This window comes from Canis lupus, chromosome 31 (assembly GCF_003254725.2).
Source record: "Canis lupus dingo isolate Sandy chromosome 31, ASM325472v2, whole genome shotgun sequence".
NCBI classification, from domain to species: domain Eukaryota; kingdom Metazoa; phylum Chordata; class Mammalia; order Carnivora; family Canidae; genus Canis; species Canis lupus.
In genome coordinates, this window is record NC_064273.1 from 29,478,841 (window position 1) to 29,498,538 (window position 19,698).

The following is a 19,698-nucleotide window of genomic DNA, read 5'->3' on the forward strand; positions in this document are numbered from 1 at the left end:
AGAAACATAGGGACGCCTGGGTGGCTCAGTGGTTGAGCACTTGCCTTTGGTCCAGGGTGTGATCCTGGAGACCCAGGATCGAGTCCCACATCGGGGTCCTTGCATGGAGCCTGCCTCTCTCTGCCTGTGTCTCTGCCTCTCTCCCTCTCTGTGTCTCTCCTGAATAAATAAATAAATAAAATCTTAAAAAAAAAAAAAACAGAAACATAGATCAATGAAAAATAATAGAAAACCAGAATAAACACATAATTATATGGTCAATTAATCTTTGACAAAGGAAGCAAGATTATACAGTGGGAAAAAGACAGTTTCTTTAACCAATAACTTTGGAAAACCTGGACAACTATAAGCAAAAGAATGAAACTGGACTACTTTCTTACACCACACACAAAAATATACTCACAATGGATTAAAGATGTAACTATATATAAGACCTGAAACCATAAAAACTCCTTGAAGAGCACAAAGGCATTTATTTCTCTGACATCAGCTGTAGCATTTTTCTAGATATAGCTCCTGAGACAAGGGAAATAAAAGCAAAAATAAACTATTGGGACTATATCTGAAAGCTAAAAATCAATTCCTGTTTACTTACTTAACTCATTGGTTAGAGCAGAGAACATTGTAGAAATAAATAGATCTCAAAGGACATAGAAAATGCTACCCAAAAATCCTCTGGGTTCATAAAATGATTCTCAGGGGTAAATTTGTAGCCTTGAGTATATTTTTAAAAAAGAAAAATGATAGAAAATAAATTTAATCCTAAAAGCAAAAGAATTATAAGATAAGCTAAAGAAAAAGATTAAATTAAATTTTCAACTAAGAACGTAATCATGAAAAGAAGGCAGAAAAAAATAGAAAGGAACAACTAAATGAAAAATCACTCAAGAAATACACTTGGAATATTTGGATGAAATATTTTTTTTTTCAGAAAAAAAAAACGTAAATTTCCAAAAATTCATGAACAAATACAAGTTTAAAAGAAAGCTAGAACCTATAAAAAGATCATTTCAGGGATCCCTTGGTGGCTCAGCGGCTTGGCACCTGCCTTTGGCCCAGGGCGCGATCCTGGAGTCCAGGGATCAAGTTCGGCATCGGGCTCCTGGCATGGAGGCTGCTTCTCCCTCTGCCTGTGTCTCTGTCTCTGTCTCTCTCTCTCTCTCTATCATGAATGAATAAATAAAATCTTAAAAAAAAAAGAGATTACTTCAGTGAATGGATTTACTAGCAGATGAGGAGCCACAGCCAGAGATTGATGAATTAGAAAGTCACTGTAAATATCTAGAGTGGGAGGGCACCTGGGTGACTCCCAGGTGGCTCAGTTGGTTAACAGTCTGACATTAGCTCTGGTCATGATCTCAGGGTCCTGGGATTTGAGCCCTGAATCAGGGCTCTCTGCTTGTCTGGGATTCTGCTTGTCCCTCTTCTTCTGCCTCTCCTCCTGTTCATGTTCCCTCTGTCTCTCTCTCAAATAAATAAATAAATAAATAATAAAATAATATTTTATTTAATATTTAAATATTTATTTAAATATATATTTATTTAAATATATATTAAATATTTAATATTATAATATTTAATAAATAAATAAAATCTTTAAATATATATATATATATAGTAGGGGTGCCTGGGTGGAGCAGTCGGTTAAGCACTGACTTTTGGTTTTGACTCAGATCATGATCTTAGGGTCCTGAGATCAAGCCCCATGTAGGGCTTTGCTCTCAGTGTGGAATATGCTCCAGATTCTTTCTCCCCGTCTCCCTTTGCTCCTCTCTCCACATGCTCTCTCTCTCTTTCTCTCAAATGAGTATTTAAAAATAAATAAGATAAAATAAAATATCTAGATGAAACACAAAAGGAAAAAATTATGAAAAATACAAAAAGTAGGAGCAGGAAAAAGGACCAACACAGTGCAATTGGAGTCCCAGAAGCAGAGAAACAAAAGAATGAAGCAGAAGCGATGTTTGGAGACATAGGGTGATGTAGTTTTGGAATGTTGGTGAGGTCTGGAGGCAAAGGCCAAGAAAGTGTTCTTCAGACATCTTGGTGCAAAAAGGTGATTTTATTAAAGCACAGGAATAGGACCCATGAGTAGAAAGCTGAGGCACTGGGGTTTTGAGGGGTAGTTGATTATATACTTGAGAGTTGGGGGAGGTAAGGACAAAGGGAGGTGTCCAAAAGGAGTTTCATATGCTAAAGAAGACCCTCAGGATCCTGGATGCCTGGCTAATGTCCAGTTAAAGTTGTTTTTTTCTTTTAGTAAAGCATTAACATTAAGGACATTAGCAGGTCCTTGTTAATGGGTTGCCTCTGGTTCTCACACCACTTTTGGCACTTATGGAGGGGCGAGTGATGTTAGGGCTTCAGGAAATCGAGTTATGGGTCTCTGGAAGTTAGGTTATTGATAAGAATGTTTTTTCCTTGTAAATCACTAAGACATTGGTAAACTGAGGGAGACTCATGTCCTGAAGGGCTGTGATCTCTATCAGTTAACCATTGTTTTTTTTTTCTCTTCCTCTAGTTTTAGGGTGGCCAGGAGTGCCTGAGGAATGTCACCTGTATTGTATCCAGGGGAGGGGTTGCAGGGTGTCAGCTTGTGCTTATCCTCAGCTTGCCTTCTGCTCCCTCATAGGGGATTGAGAATTTTCCAAAACTGATTTTGATAAAAATCGAGACACTGATTTCTCAGCATTGGAATTGGAGTTTAGAGATAAGCAAAAGGAAGACGCTAGAATGATCCCTGTAGTAATGGATTTGAGTTGGAGATATAAGTATGAACTCATGGTTAGCATAATGTAGGTAGAGATGGCTACATAGGCAAGTATTTGTAGGTCAGTATACATACATGGTATAGTCTGAACATGTATATTTTTGCTCTGCCTTCTGAGAGCTCCACAAGAAATGACATCTGGTAACAAGCAGCACACCTCCATTTCTAATACTCTTCTCCAGCAAAAGGAACAGGGCTCTTTGGAGAAATGGCTGTTTCTAGGGCTGAGGCAGGAAATATATCAGATGAGCCTGGAGACTGGTATTCCCAGGAAGTCAGGAAGTGCTCAAAACAAAATTGATGGGAATGTGTCAAAGTGTTGCAGGATTGCAGGGTTCTTGTCTCATGGAGTCGAAGAATGAATCTCACGGACACAAAAGGATGAAAGTTTATTAAGTGAAAGTGAGCCCAAAAGGGAAAGAAAAGCTCTCTAGAGTGAGAGGGGTCCGGAATTGGTTGCCACTGCAGGCTCTTAGTGGCAGTCTTCTATTGAGAACTGACTGGGAAGCTTGTGGCCTTGAGATTCTTCTTGTGCCTTCTTGGTTTATTCTCTAATCTCTAGTTCAGATCTATCTCAGCATCTCCACCTGGCAGGAATAGTTCTGGAGCCTGGTTAGGGGAGTCAGGGGTCTCCTTTCTCTCCTGTCTATACCTTAAGCCCTTCCTTATTTATGGGATGGAACCGGTGGGTAGAAAGAGCTATACTGGGATTACGAGCAGTGATAGGTTGTATACTTTCTAATTAGAGGGGGTTAGGGATAGTGGGAGTCTCCAAGGAAAGGAAGGCAAGTCTTGGCCCACTCCTGCCAAGATAAGGTTACTTTTAAACAGTAAGTCACTAAGGCAACCTTGAGGAAGTTCACACTCTGCATGTTTCAGGGATCTATCCATGGGCTACAAGCTGTAAGGAGATTTCAATTTAGACTACATTTCTTTTGCCTTTGCTCCCCACATCAAAAGGACCATAGGAGCCAACAGAGGGTTCCCAGTGGTCAAACCTGGAACTTCTGTGCCGCAAAATAAAGTAATATTAGATTATAACCCAAAGTATCAAGTGAATAACCACAAGTCCATACTGACATAAATAAGTGATTGAATACATTTATGAATGAGGAAGAAGAGACTAAATCTCCCATGCAGAAGGCTTTCAAAGGGTTGACAAAGCTACTCTGCCTCTAAGGAGAGAGAGTCAAACTCTTCACTTTGTGAGTGACTTCCTTCTAAACTGTACGATTCAGAAAGGGAGGGGAAAAGACTAACTTTGTACTGGAGAAACCTGACAAACACTACCTCTGGCGGCTAACCAAGGCCATCAACAGTCATTAGTCATGTTGACAGTAGGTAAGCTTGCTGTGATATGGTGAAAAAAGCACTTGACCTCTGTGGCCTTCCTCCTAGTAACTTATAACCCAGTCTTTTTTTTCTTTTTTTTTTTTTTTAAGATTTTATTTACTTATTTGAGTGAGAGAGCGCATGAACAAAGGTTGGGGCAGAAGGAGAGGGAGAAGCTGATTCCCTGCTGAGCAGGGAACTGGACAAGGGGCTCCATCCCAGGACCCTGAGATCATGACTTGAGCTGAAGGCAGACACTTTACCAACTGAGCCACCCAGGTACCCTTATAACCCAGTGTTGTCATGAGAAAAACATCAGACAAATCCCAATAGTGGGTGGGCATCCTACAGAATATCTGACCAGTCTTCCTCAAGACTTTCAAGGACATCAAAAGTGGGAATATCTGAAGAACTGCCACAGCCATGAGGGACCTAAAGCAACATGACAACTAAATATAATGTGAGAACCTGGAACAGAAAAAAAAAAAAAAAAAAAGGACATTTGGTAAAGACTAAGAAAATCAAAATAAATTGTGAGCTTATGTTTGTGTGTTTGTGTGTGTTTATTTTGGCTTGGTGGGTTTTTTTTAAAGATTTTATTTATTCATTTGAGACAAGTATGAGCAGGGATGGGAGAGGTGAGTAAGGGGCAGAGAGGGCTAAGTAGGGAGAGATAGGTAGGGGGCCACGGAATCAGGCTCATGAAATTATCAGAATTGTGGAGATGAAAGGAAACCAGAGATAAACAAACCAGAACATCCTGTCCCTGGTGTCAGTGAGGTCTGGTTATAACAGCTACTTGCGACCAATGGAGAATTACCAGGCCCTAAAAGGGAAATGAGCCATTAAAGATGTTATCACTAGTCCTTACTCAATGGTGGTATCAATAGAGATGTTAAAAGGATTTAGGTTTCCTGGTTGGCTTTCAATAAATGACCAACCCTACAAGCCCCTAGTGGCAACCCTATAGGGAATCCTCTCACTACTGAGAGCTTTTTCTGTATCCTTGATTAATAAGCTTCTATGGCTTTTCTCACTCTCCTTTGTCCATGAGCTTTATTCTTCAACTCGGTGAGACAAGAACTTAGCTCTTCTGTTTCATAGGCAGAGGGAGAAAGAGAAGCAAATTCCCTCTGACAGGGAGTCCAGCATGGGGCTAGATCCCAGGACCCTGAGATCCTGACCTGAGCCAAAGGCAGACTTAACCGACTGAGCCACCCCACCCAGGTGCCCCTCTGTGAGCTTATATTAATAACGTATTAGTATTGGTTCATTAATTCTAACAAATGTGCCATACTAATGTAAGAGGCTCGTAGTAGGGGAAACTGGGTGTGAGGTATATGGGAACTCTGTGTTCTGTCTTTTCAATTTCTCCAAAAATCTAAAACTTTGCTAAAAAATAAAGTCTATTAACAATAAACAAATTTGTTTAGTGAACCAACTACTGGCACACACAAAAAGATAGGTCAACCTTTCTAAGAGGAATTTGAGTGAAAGAAGATGGACAAGTCTACAGATTCCATGATTTCTCGCATATAGAATTCTTAAGCTGGTGACTATGGCATGAGAAGTTAGGAAAGTTTTTTGGCGGGGTGGGGGGGGGCAGCAGCTGGTGAGTGGATGATGTCATATGAGGGGCTTCAGGAGTGTAAGTAACATTATCCTTCTTGTTCCAGTTGGTGGTTACACAGGATATGTTCACTTTATGAAAATTCAGTAAGCTGACACTCATTATTTGTGCGCTTTGCTGTGCAATTTGATAAGCATGAATGGTGGAAAGAAAAAGCACGAGGAATGAATCAGAATGGGCACCCACATGGATGAATACTAAAACATGTTGAATTTTAGAAAGTAATTTGCCAAATAATACCCCAAATACAGCAATTTTTAAAATTTGCCATTGGTAAAACATACTCTGTGTTCTATGAAAGGGAGGTATATGTAAAAAGACCCCCAAAGGGAACCTTAATATAGAAAGGCCAAGAAGTCCAGCATGACGAGAAGTGGTTTATTAAAAGGATTTAAAGACAGCAGCATGTCTTGGGCAACCAGAAGTCAAGTAGATCTCTCCAACCCCACCTCCCTTCAGGCCAGCGTTTAGAACCCCAGGGGTTAGGAGTACATCTGAGGGACCGTCTAAGAGGAAAATGTTTGAGAATAAGTGTGCCATTGTCCACCCAGATTAAGGATGTTATGCCCTGATGGTGTACTTAAAGGTGTGGTTAAACAAGAGGAAGGAATGTGGCCGGGTGGAGGTGGAGAGGGGTATGGGTGTGGGGGGTGCTGTGCTCCAGAATGTTTCAGATCACAGAATGGTCAGTCAGCATGGCACGCTTGTCCAGGATGACATTAGTCTGTTCCACACAATCTTGCTTACAGACTTAGAAAATTTAGTCTAAATATATAGAAACACACATGAGATTATAAATACCAAATTTGTGATAGCAGTTACCTCTGCAGAGGGAAGAAGGGAAATAAAATCAAGGAAGGGGGGGATAGAAGGTCTCATTTCTACCTATAATACATATATTTTTAAAAATTTTATTTATTCATTCATGAGAAACACATGGAGAGAAGCAGAGACACAGGCAGAAGGAGAAGCAGGCTTCCTGCAGGGAGCCCGATGCAGGACTCCATACCAGGACCTCAGGGTCACAACCTGAGTCAAAGGCAGACACTCAACCACTGAGCCACACAGGTGCCCCCTACCTATTTTATATGTCTAAAAAAATCTGAAGCACATATCACAAAATATTAAGCTATGATACAGTCGGGTTCAGTGGCATGGGTAATCATGATGTTATTCTCTTTTCTTTTTTTCTAGTTTTGAAATATATACCTATTTGTATGGGTGCATATATATCTATAAGAACATATAGCAGCCTAGGAGAATTAACAAGCATTTTATGATCAATACTTGACCTCCATGCAACTTAGGGATTAATGGATCCATAGATTCTTTGCAATACAGATACTGTTAGCTTCCTTTTTTTTTTTTTAAGATTTTATTTATTTATTCATGAGAGATACAGAGAGAGAGGCAGAGACATAGGCAGAGAGAGAAGTAGGCTCCCTGTGAGGAGCCTGATGTGGGACTTGATCCCGGACCCTGGGATCACGACCTGAGCCCAAGGCAGGTGTTCAACCGCTGAGCCACTCAGGCATCCCTAGCTTCCTTTTTAATACAAGGAGTTCTAACTCAAAGACTAATGACCTTTGCATTTCACCAACCCCTTGTTAACATCATATCTTTCATGAAATGTGATTTCAAAGTTTCCTGGAAGACAAATTACATCTGCTGATAAGCTCTTTATTTTTTTTATTTTTTTATTTTTTTATTTTTTTGATAAGCTCTTTAGAACCACCGAGAGCAGTCAGATGTTGGAGGTCAATGAGCAATGAGAATTCAATCTAGTTGCTCATTCATTGGCTCCAAAATGTGAACCGAGCACCCACATGGTCCATGTGAGATATGAGGAGCTTGAATAAACCTGGTTGCAGAGGAGAGATAGCAGTAAATAGCACTGAGAAACATTTTGAGGCAGAACTATCAGAAGTCTCCAAATGGCTCTAAATAATGTGACTGAGCCCAAGCTGTGAGAAGAGGAATCAAGGAGGAGACAGACAGTGAGAGGTGACTCAAGTGACTATGTAAAACCTGGTATCATTAACTGAGATGGGGACGATGGGGGAAAATTTTAGGAAGTTTGTCTTTTGAAAGTGTGAAGGATGCCTTTTGAAGTCCAAGTCTAGATGTGGACAATTGTATGTTGAGTCTGAAGTGTGGGGGGGAGTCAGGCTACAGATCTACACTTGGGTGTCATCAGTGTGTTGACAGCACTCAATGTTGTAGGACTTGCTGAGACTCCCCCCTTGGAGAAGAGAGGTCTTGGGATCAAGTCTTGAGATGCTCCAGTAATTAGTTTCATAGAGGACCATGGAGCCAAATGAGAAAAGCAATGCTTTTTATGTGGAGATTTCAGTAGTAAGGGAGTCAGCCACCATTACTTATACTTTGGCGGAGACTCAAAGGCAGGCAGAGGAGTGGGAAAGCTTTGTAGCAGACTGAAGAGAAGACTTTGGGTGTGCCCTGAGGCTGTTGGCTTGAGGTGGGCTAACTAGAAGTGGGGTATCCTGTGTGATTGGTTAGGGGTGCATTTTTGGCTTTCTCTTGTTGGTCCTAAATTGGAAGCAAGGACACAAATTCTGGAAGCTGTCAGTTATTAGTCAAGTCTTGGCCATTTGAGGCCAACTGTTGCAGAAGTCATTGGTTAGCTTCCTGTATTGTGACTAGAGATCCAGTCTGGCTTGCAGCAGACTGGCTTCCTGGGCTGGCTGCTGTGGATGAGGGGTTGGTTTCCTGGGTGGGCAGCTGCAGACCATGGGTCAGAGATTTATCTCTTAAATGTTCTTTCTTTCTTTCTTTTTTGTTATAAAGATTTTATTTATTATTCAAGAGAGACAGAGAGAGGCAGAGATATAGGCAGAGGGAGAAGCAGACTCCCCACAGGGAACCCAATCCCGGACTCGATCTCAGGACCCTGGGATCATGACCTGAGCTGAAGGCAGGTGCTCAACCCCTGAGCCACTCAGGTGCCCCTAGAGCAATATCTCTCTATATGACCTGGCCATTGCCCGTTTGCATATTCAGTCTCTAGAATAAAGCAGGAAAGGAGATTAAGAAGGAACAGCAGAAGAGGTGGCAAGAAAACCAAGAATGAGTCTCATGCTGGAAGTCAGGAAAATAACGTGTTTCAAACAGGAGGAGCTGGTTAACTCTGGCAAATGTCACTGTCACATGTGATAAGGTGAGGACACAAAAACAGGTCAAGGTTTTCCAGATGAGAAACACATGACTATCATTCTTGCTGAATTCTCAAACATGAGAGACATTTTCCTTTGACAGCAGTGGAAGTGAAAAGTAACAGGGTGAGCTAGGAAGAAAAGAAGGGGCCACACTGCATCCCAGCTGAGGACTGTGCAGCCAGTACTGTTCCCTGCTGGGAAGGAGCAGTTTCCAGCCCAGCGCTGGGTTCCACAATTGGTGGGATGACCACATCCCAGATTGAGATTAACCTGAAACCCACGCCCAGGCCTTTAACCATACACTGGAGGCCCAGATATTCCAGTTTAGGGAATTCCACTACCATAAGGTTGGGAAGTGGGTGGTTCTCCTTCAAAGATGATTGAGAACAGAGGGTAGAAAACAGAAGATAAATAGCAAACCCATCTCAGGAGCTTTGCTTGAATCAGCCACAAGAATGTTAACCTGGATGGCTCAGTGGTTGAGAGTCTGCCTTTGGCTCAGTCAAGTTCCCGGGGTCCTGGGATTAAGTCCCACATTAGTGTCCCCATGGGGAGCCTGCTTCTCCATCTGCCTGTCTCTGCCTCTCTGTGTGTGTGTCTCATGAATAAATAAATAAACTCTTAAAAAAGAAAAAAGAATGTTAACCATGAGCAGAAACTGTTTGATGATATTTACTGTTATTGATGAAGGAGCAGAAGGCTAGCTGAGGACAAAGCACAAGCTGACACCCTGCAACCTCCTCCTGCCCCCCACTCCTGGCTGGCATTTGTGGGACATTTCTCCAGGAAGCTCCCAACTGTCTTAATGTAAATGCCTAGCTGGAGGGAAAAAAAACAAAAAAACAAAAATGATCTTAACCTGACAAAGGCAAGGCCTCCAGTATCTTGTTGGTCCTCTTTAGCATATGAAAGTTCTTTTGAGGGTCGACTGGGTGGCTCAGTCAGTTTAACATCTGTCTTCAGCTCAGGGCATGATTCCTGGGTCCTGGGATAGAGTCCCACATCAGGCTCCCTGCTCTGTGAGGAGTCTGCTTCTCCCTTTCCTCCTCACTCTGGCTCTCTGTTGCTATCTCTTGCTCTCAAATAAAATCTAAAAGAAAGAAAGAAAGTGTTAGTTTTTTTCCAAAATGAACGGTGGAGAAATAATAATAAAAAAAACAACGGCAGAGCCAGGCAGTAGGTTCGAGAGTGCTTTAATGGGGAGCACTCCCGGGAGAGGTTCCATGACTCGGAGAGGTGGCCCAAGTCGCGCCCGGGGTTGGGAAGAGTGGGAGTATTTAAGCCTATTGGTTCCGGGTCTGGATCCAGGTGGGGATCCAAATTAGGCAAGGGAACACCGTGTCCCTAGGTGATTGGCTGGGGGTGGGGATAGTACAGATGATGGGGAGGTGGTCCCTAGCTGGAAAGTCCTGGATGGAAAGTTTCGGTTTCCCATCTAGGCTTTGATTTACTGGAGATGACGTGGTGGTCATGGCTGCTTTGGCAGGAAGATCAGCCATTTTGACCCAATTTGAGATGTCTGCCATTTTGGGTGCCCCTGTCTCTCAGCCAGCCCAACAGAAAGAAAGAAAGAAAGAAAGAAAGAAAGAAAGAAAGAAAGAAAGAAAGATCTTGAAAACTTCCCTTTTCCTTACCTCCCCCAACTCCCAAGTATCAGCCACCCCTCACAACCCTGGGGCAGCAGCCATTCCTGCCCACAGATTCTGTCCTCATACTTTAATAAAACCACCATTTTGCACCAAAGATGTCTCAGGAATTCTTTGTTGGCTGTCGGCTCCAGACCTCACCCCACCAAACCACTTATGTTCCAAAACTACATGACGCTCTCTCCTGAGAGCTTCTTCTGTACCCTTGCTTAATAAAACTCTTTCGTTTTTCTCCCTCTCCTTCAGCTGCGAGATTCATTCTTCGACTCCCTGAGACAAGAACCTTGCTCCTCTACTTCATCTTCATGAATTTGATTTTCTTCTACTTGAGTAATAAAACCGCATTATGAGCATTTGTAAGACCGAGAGTAGATAATAGTTATCCAGAGCCTTTCCTTCCATGGCCCCACTAGAGTGACCTTACATTTGAATTTATCTTGGATGAGTGACAGAAGCAAATGTTTCTGTCCCTTCATGGGGGGACATTTGCTTCACTTCTTGGTGCAAACACTAGCTTCTGTTCTTCTGGAAACTGACTTGAAGACTGCAGGAATCTGAGAGGAAGAAAAAGTGGAAACGGATGACCTTGAGCCATGGTGAGGAAGGTCAGAGGTAGACTCCTTTCACAGACTCTTTCCTTTCTTCCTATCCTGTAGCCCCTGCCCTGGCCTGGCCCAGATGGCCCTCACTTGCATCACCAGGTGATCTCCTTGGTCTGCTGGCTGTGGTCTCCCGTCCACCCTCCATGCAGCTGCTCAAGTGACATGGGAAACAAAGGCAGAAGAGAAATTATTAAATATCCTTAATACTTGCAGCCCATGGACAAGTCCCTGAGGCTGGGCAGAGTGACATTCTTCTAGAGACACAAGTGCATGGATGGTGACACTTTGCTTAGAGCAAAAGGCAATCTTAGCCAGACCCCCAGGATCCTGTGAGTCTACTTTAACATATAAAAATTCCTGGGGTGCCTAGGTGGCTCTGTGGTTGAGCATCCACCTTTGGCTCAAGTCGTGAGCCTGGGGTCCTGGGATCAAGTCCCACATCAGGCTTCCCTCAGAGAGCCTGCATCTTCCTCTACATATGTCCCTGCCTGTCTCTATGTGTGTCTCTCATGAATAAATAAAATCTTTAAAAAATTCCTTTGGAAACTTCTTTTATCTTTAATCTCCTCCCCAAACATACATGTTGGCAATCATCTCCCAAGCATATGACCCACCAATGTACATCTGAAGGGTCTCATTGAGGAAGGGACAGGCAGGGTTAAGGAGGGACAGATAGGTAGGAAGCTATGTGATCAGGCTCCCAGAAATCCCAGAAATGCTGAGATGTCAGGAAACCAGAGATAAGGGAACAAATCAGACCACCCTGTCCTGGGCATCAGAAGTGGGGTCTTTTTATGGCAGTCACATTGTAACCAGCAAATAACCAGATCTCACACTGTAACCAGCAAATAACCAGATCTCAAAGAAGAAGCAAGCCATTAAAGGTGCTATCACCAATCCTTACTTGTACCAAGACAACACAAGAATGATAAGGCCACAAGCTCCCTGGTCAGTCCTAAATAAAAGACTTGTCAGTAGAGGCCTATGTGGGCAACCCTGTTGGGTCCCCTCTCACTCCTGAGAACTTTTTCTGTATCCTTGCTTAATAAAACTCTATTGTTTCCTCACTCTCATTTGTCCAAGAGATTCATTCCTTGACTCCATAAGACAAGAACCTCACTCTCCCACTTCAGGAGGATCATTCAAAATCCCCAATCTCACTATCCCTTTTCCCTAACAAGGTTTCAAAGGCCTCCGCTTGTTCAAAGACTCTGATCTGGGCTCCTTAGTGATCTGCAAAAGATCCCTCCACATTCTGCCCCCTGCTGGTGGTTTTCATCCTTAGGTACCCCTGAGAATCCAGGGAAACTTTAATAAGGGCCAGGTGGTTCTGGTTTAATCAGACAAGTAGCACGTGGTGGGGGATGGGTCCCAGGTACCCAGATTTTTGGTTCAGTTCTTCAGGACCTGATGATGCCTCCGTGAACCATTTGTAGATTCCAGTGCCTTCAAAATAAGGAGGCCTTTTGTGGTTCCAAGTTCACCCCACTGCAGCACACAGATTTCAGACAGAGAGATGGGTGGGTTTGTGGGTGGGAATGAGGGAAGGAAATGTGGGAACCTGCATCCCAGAAGTGCCAGTGAGAGCTCAGGAGGCAGCAGCGCCAGGACTGGCCAATGGTAAATCTGTGGAACAGCCAGCCAACAGGGAAACGAGGGCCGGTCCCCATGGACTGTGTAGGATCTTCTAGCAGTGGGCCTGGGATCATTCTCCCAGGTGGTATAAAGGTGACTACAAGTCAAAAGAAAGAGGATTTCCCTGGGGTCAAAGGGAAAAAGAAGTCCCTCTCTCCCTTTTCTTTCCTCTTCTTTTCTTTTTTAAAGATTTTATTTATTTATTCATGGGAGACACACAGAGAGGCAGAGACATAGGCAGAGGGAGAAGCAGACTCCCTGCGGGGCGACTGATGTGGGACTCGATCCCAGGACCCCAGGGTCATGCCCTGAAATGAAGGCAAACTCTCAACCACTGAGCCACCTGGGTGCCCCCTCCCTCCCTTTCCTTGAAGCATTTCCTTTAGAGGTGTAAAACTTTCAAAAAACAGGAAAAAAAAAAGAATTAGGCCCCTTACCCATTTGGCTTCTCAGGAATGTCTTTCTTGGGGGCCTTGGGGCACCTCTTTGGACTGTGAGCATGGAGTTAGAAGGTGCCCTGTCTGCCTGTTTCTCTGGGAGGTCAGCCTACGTACCCACTTCAGGTTGTACCCACTCCTCCTTCTTGAAAAGATAGGAGAAGATTTGTGTTCCTTAAAATTAGGTGCTTTGCCTGCCAACTTCCACTCTGGGGCGGATGAGGGAGGTAAGGTTTGGGGGGGGGGCATCAGAGTCAGCCATGCTGGCTGGAAGGCACAAGATTTGTTCTGACCACCACTGCTATCTCCTGGGTTAACAAAGGTGGGATCAGAGATGCTTGGGTGACTTAGTGATTGATCATCTGCCTTTGGCTCAGGTCATGATCCCGGGGTCCTAGAATGGAGTCCCACATCAGGCTCCCCACAGGGAGTACTTTACCCTTTGCCTGTGTCTCTGCCTCTCTCTGCGTGTCTCTCATGACTAAACTAATAAAATTTTTTTAGAAAGTGGGCTCAAGCATGTGTAAGTGCCAGGAGAGGAGTTGGATGACTGCCCAAGAGGCACAAAGGAGCTGATCAGAGGAAGGCCATTCCCAGTCTTGTGGAAGGGGGATTGTGTACAGGTCACAGCAGAGAGTAGAACTGGGCAAGCCAAGGCCATCCGCTCTGATTAGTTACTGTCCAGAGAAAAACTGGAAAGTGGGCCCCCACATTCTTGGACACTGAAACAGTCTGCTCCAGGCAGAGGATGAGAGCAACTTGCTGGGTAGTATTTGTCCTGGAGGTAGATACTCAATTGTCTGAGAAAGAATATGACCTCATCTTATTGGTTTCAGGGCCTATAAACAACATCTCAGGCTCCTGAGGGCAGGGTAGAGGCAAGTGTGAAGGTTGACAGTTTCTGGGTCTCACAGGCATGGTTGGTAAGCTAATGGGAACATTCCAGAACCAGCAGAGCCTGGGAGTGTTAAGGGTTGGTAGACAGAGGAAAGTTTTATGTACTCAGGCCAGGTGTCCCAGGAGCCAACCCAGACACCGGAACCCACCCTGAACCACGATCTCTTCCCTAGCAGGCCTCCCAGTCTGCAGCTGGAGTGTCCGTAGCTTCTGTAGGCTAAAGACGGCATCTATTAACCTCTGGTCAAGGCACACTTCTCTTACATTCTAGGCCCCAGAAACAATGACCCTATAATAACCCCAGACCTCTGTAAGCCCCAGGGGATTACTTGATCTCAAGGTGGGCTTTGAACTTGGCATCATCACCAACCAGTGGATCTGGAAGTCTCAAGCCTCGGGAAGAGTAGAAATGTTGATGCCCTGGGAACTGGAGACACAAGAGATGGACTCTATTTCTACATGTATTTGCTGTTGTGCCAACCATCTCAAATGCCTTTCCTTTTTTGATTCTTGTGTCAGAATCTTTCTCATCTGTCAAGAATCAACATTAGCATCACAATGCCGAAGGAACCTCTCTTGGGCTGCCCTCAGGTAGAAAGGCCCAACCCTTCCTCTCATATTCTGTTCTGGACAAAGATAAGGATTTTGACTCATCTCTACCTCCAACATTTAGCCTTGTTTGGGGCATCTAGCTGGTACCTAATAACTGTTCAGAGATGAATGAATGAATTCAAGAAGTGAAGAAATTTGGCCTGAGGATGATTTGCATATCTGACCAAGTCACTCAACTTGTTAAGTTTTCATCTTTTTGCACCAAATCTGAATAAAGGCCAATACCCAGATTAGATTTTTTTTTTTTTAAATACTGGGGCATGTCCTGTCTTTTTTGTGGTGAACACTTATCTTGGAGTTCTTATTAGTCACTCCTAATACCCTCTCATACTTACCTGGATGGAGCTCACCTTGTACTCTGATTGGGAAGGCCCATCCTCACCCACCCTCACCCTATGGCCTCCCTCATCTGACTCCACCTGAGGACTTGGCCTACTGATCCCTCCATCTGTCAGCAAGAGTACATGGAGGGCCCACCATGGATGGTTCTCTACTGACACATGTGAAGTGCAAACAGATGCTCAGCACACTGCCTGAGACTGGAATTCAGCCAAGACTGGTAATGACGCACGATCAGAGGTCACAATACTCCTTATCAAGCCATAGTAGCTTCCTTTAAGAAGCATGGCTTTCGAACTTCTTTCTGTTTTTTTGGCTCGAATTTCTGAGCTTCCATACAAATCTCATCATGGCTACCATCAGGCATGGATGAATTTCTCATCTTCCAAAGGCACTTTCTTCTTCCAAATACCATATTTTACTTTAAGGGAAGTAGATCTTTACAAAAAGTGGGCTGCTGAGGGGTCCAGAATTTTCAACATATGCCACCAAATCCTTTCCTTCCCTCTGAATTTTTGGAGAAGCTCCTCATCTTGTGAATTTGTAGCACTTTGAAGCATGAACACATACATTCAAACCCATGTAAATACTAATAGCTATCCCCTAGGAGGGCCCTCCCATGTGCCAGCACTTATTGTCTAAGCAGCTGGTGTGAGAAGTCTTGCCTTTGTCAGGCAGGCCCACTGTGGCACACCCTGAGCCCCTGTATTGACTGGCACTGGGCCATCAGAGGAAGGAGAGTGAAAAATCGGGACCTGGCTGTGAGTTTGGGTTGGGTGGGCTTCAGGAGGGTAGAAGATGAGGAGGGGAAGGAGAATGAGACAATGGAATGTTCTGCAAGGTGTAACCCCTCGCTGAGTGAAGTAAGTCAATCGGAGAAGGACAAACATTATATGTTCTCATTCATTTGGGGAATATAAATAATAGTGAAAGGGAATATAAGGGAAGGGAGAAGAAATGTGTGGGAAATATCAGAAAAGGAGACAGAACGTAAAGACTGCCAACTCTGGGACACGAACTAGGGGTGGTAGAAGGGGAGGAGGGTGGGGGGTGGGAGGGAATGGGTGATGGGCACTGGGGGTTATTCTGTATGTTGGTAAATTGAACACCAATAAAAAATAAATTAAAAAAAAAAGGTGTAACCCCTCCTCTCAACTCCAAACCAGTGGCCAATTAGGCACAGGAAAGGATGCTTTACATCACTTGTCACAGGCAACTGCAAATGCACAATACAGTGAGACACCACCCCATACCCACTAGGTGATCAGAATGAAAAAGTCAGATAGCAATAAGCATCGGTAAGGAGGTGGAGAAATTGAAGCTCTCATATGCTCCTGGTGGCCATGTAAAGTGGTTCAGCCAGCTTGGAAAACAGATGGGTAGTTTCTCAAGTGACTGAACATAGAGTTGCAATTCCGCTCCTAGGTATAGACCCAAGAGAAACAAAAGTGATATATCCGTACAGAAACTTATGCAAATGTTCATAGCAGCATTACTGATAATAGCCAAAAGGAGAAGCTGCCAAAAACCCATCAACTAATCAATGGATAAACAAAATGTGCTAAAGTACACAGTAGAATATTATTCCATCATAAAAAGGAATGAAGTACTGACCCATGATGGAGCATGAATGAACCATATAATAGTTATGATGCATGAAAGCAATGAAGTATAGTCAGAAGAAAAGCAGGCAGGGACCAGAGGCCCCTCACCTTAAGAGGAAACCACCCTTAAAAGGATCCTGGAAGGAGCCCTCCACCCTTTCCCATGGGCCAGGTAGATCACCTGATTGGGTGATAGGTACTTGGAGGGTTAATCAGATTAAAACAGCCCCCAAACAAGCCCATAAAACCCCTTAGATCTAATTGCCAAAGAGGCAACCATCTCAGTTCCCCTCCCTCTACAGGAGCTTTATTCTATGGCCCAATAAACTTTGCTTTGCTACCCACCACTCTTCATCTGGTCTATCTCTTCATTCTTCAAAGTGACCAACAGCTGAGGGCAGTAAAGGCAGAGAAATCCTATTACAAAAGAAGCCACTCACAAAAGATCCCATACTATATGACTCCATTCATATGAGAGCCCAGGATGGGGGAATCTAGAATCAAAGTAGATTCATGGTTGCTGAGGGCTGGGCTGGGCTGGGGCTGAGGGATAGGGAAAGGATGGGGAATAAGAGCCATATTAGCTAACAGATTTGGGGTTTCTTTGTGAGGAGGCAAAAATGCTCTAAAATGGACAGTGGTGCTGGTTGCACACATCTGTGGATACACCCAAATGCTGAGTTATACACATCAAATGGGTGAATTGTATGTGAATGTATGTCAACAAAGCCATTTAACCTGAAACAAGCTAAATGAAACCAAAGATCTTCTGTCTTTTTGGTTTCTTGTGGACACCAGTGATGGAGACACACTTTGTGGCCTGGATGGTGTGGCCAGAAGACAGGCAGAGGCTGGTGGGGAGAGTGTAAGGAGTCATCGCAGGAGGCTTGGGCTTCCCTGAGCTACTGACCTCACCCGGGGCCGAGAGACCCAGCAGGACCCACTGACATTAGGGTTGCACACGAACTTCTCCAAGCCATAGCACAATGTCTCAGAGCTAGGAGCATGTGTGGCTTCCTGTTCTAGCTCTGACCATGTGTCCGGAGTGTCACGGGTATCACCATACAGATTTCTCCGTCCTCCGTTACTTGTAAAAAGCACAACCAAGGGAGTGCCAATGCTCTCACTGGCTCCTCCAGCTCCAGGGAGCTCAGACTAGGTCCCCAAAAAAGACCTGGCTTGGGGTGCCTGCTACGGTCACTGCCACCTCTCAGGACACAGAGTGGCCATCTCCAAGTTGCTGGAAATTCCCATGTATGGAGCTGCTTTGTGAGACAGGACAGAGGATTCTGAAAAGAAAAAAAAAAGTTCTTAACTACGGCATTTTGTTTAAAGATTTTATTTATTTATTTCAGAGAGAAAATGAAAGAGCACAAGCAGAGCAGGGGGAGGGGTGGAGGGAGAGGGAGAAGCAGACTCCCTCCTGAGCAGGGAGCCTGATGTGAGGCTTGATGCCAGGATGCTAGGATCATGACCTGAGCCAAAGGCAGATGCTCAATCAACTGAGCCACTCAGGTGCCCCCACAGTATTTTTTTTTAAAGAAGACATTGTTTAGGGGCCCCTGAGTAGGTGGCTTAATTTGTTAAGTGCCTACCTTTGGCTCAGATCATAATCTCAGGGTTCTGGGATCAAGCCCCAGGTTGGGTTCCCTGCTCAGCAGGGAGTCTCCTTCTCCCTCTGCCCCTCCCCTCTGTTGGTGATCTCTTCTCTCTCTGTCAAATAAATAAATAAATAAAATCTTTTTAAAAAATTGTTAAGCAGTGATTTCAACATACAATCTTTGTTAGTTGAGCTGTGTGAGCACCTGGATGTCAAACGACTTCCATTAGGGGACTGTTTTGTTCTCAGGCCCTATAGGGAATTTCTGACAAATGCATTGTTGCTGTGCCTTCAGAATCAAGCTGCTGTGCTGTTCCACATTGTAGGTCAAGGTCAGCAATTCAGGAATGTCCCCTCTGCCACAGCTCTTTGAGCTGGGCCCTGCAGACCCCAAAGGGATAACCTCTCAGAATACTGTGCTGTGTCCAGTCTATCATGTCTTTGAAATATTTTCCCATCAATCAACGATTTCTTGCTTTGGCTTAACTCCTTTGGCCAGATAGACGGGGGAAGACAGGGACATGATACGGACACGGCTGGGGGGGCGTGAAGATGAGAACCAGCCCCTCCTGGAAGCACCTGGGGAAAAGCCAAGGCCAAGTTTCCATGTCAGACGCATTGTTTCCACCAAGAAAATACCCCCTGGGAAATATTTTTGTTCACCCACTTTGCCTGGGACTTCACCACCTACACAGACACTGCAGGCTCAGGAGTGTTGGAAGAGAATCTGTATCTTCATGGAGCTCAAGAAAAACAACTCAGGTAGGGTTGGAAGCAACTGATTGGGCACATGTTTATTGAATGACTAGCTCGTTCCAAGCATTCTGCAGGGGCTGAGAAATCAGAGACAAATAAATGGAAGTCATTGGCAAACTGGTCCGGGGATGGAAAGGAAGCCAATCAGTGTGGTCCGGGTCAGGGTGTGTTCAGACCTGTGCTGGGGGCACGATGGCTTTGCAGGAGCCCAGGGCAGGGGCACACAGTCCTGTTTAGGGGGCCCCGTGGGCTTCCCAGACAGCATGATGCTTGAGAAGCGTCCTGGAGAATGACAAGAAGATGGAAAGCCAGAGAAAGGCATTGTGGGTGAAGACATAGAGGACGGGAGGCATGGCCCAGAGATGTGCAGATGCCCCATTGCGTCCCAGTCTCTGCAGAGCAGAGAAAGAAGTTCCAGAATGGATGGATGTGTGTCAGGACACTGAGTTTGGACTGAGCATGAAGGTGAAGAGAAGTATGAAGATCAGACATGCGTGTTAGAAAGCTCACTCTGGCAGTGATGTGAGAGTGGACGGGGAGGCTTCCTCAGAGAGCCCCGAGGAAGGCCTGAGAGAGTGAAGCAGGGGACAAGGAGATGGGATGGCTCCCACCGCCCTACCTTGAGTCACTAAGGCAGGGCCCCCCATCATGGAGCTGGGGAA

The 19,698-nt window shown here is 44.6% G+C and overlaps 1 long non-coding RNA gene across 1 annotated transcript; it reads right to left on the reverse strand.

The window, feature by feature from the left end:
* Positions 1 to 10,152: 10,152 nt before the first annotated feature.
* On the reverse strand, positions 10,153 to 15,275 carry LOC118353047 (uncharacterized). The gene is made up of 3 exons (XR_004811185.2): positions 15,157 to 15,275; positions 14,455 to 14,552; positions 10,153 to 11,108 (listed from the first exon to the last, which is right to left on the reverse strand). It is a non-coding gene; the product is annotated as an uncharacterized LOC118353047 (long non-coding RNA).
* Between the last annotated feature and the right edge of the window lie 4,423 nt (positions 15,276 to 19,698).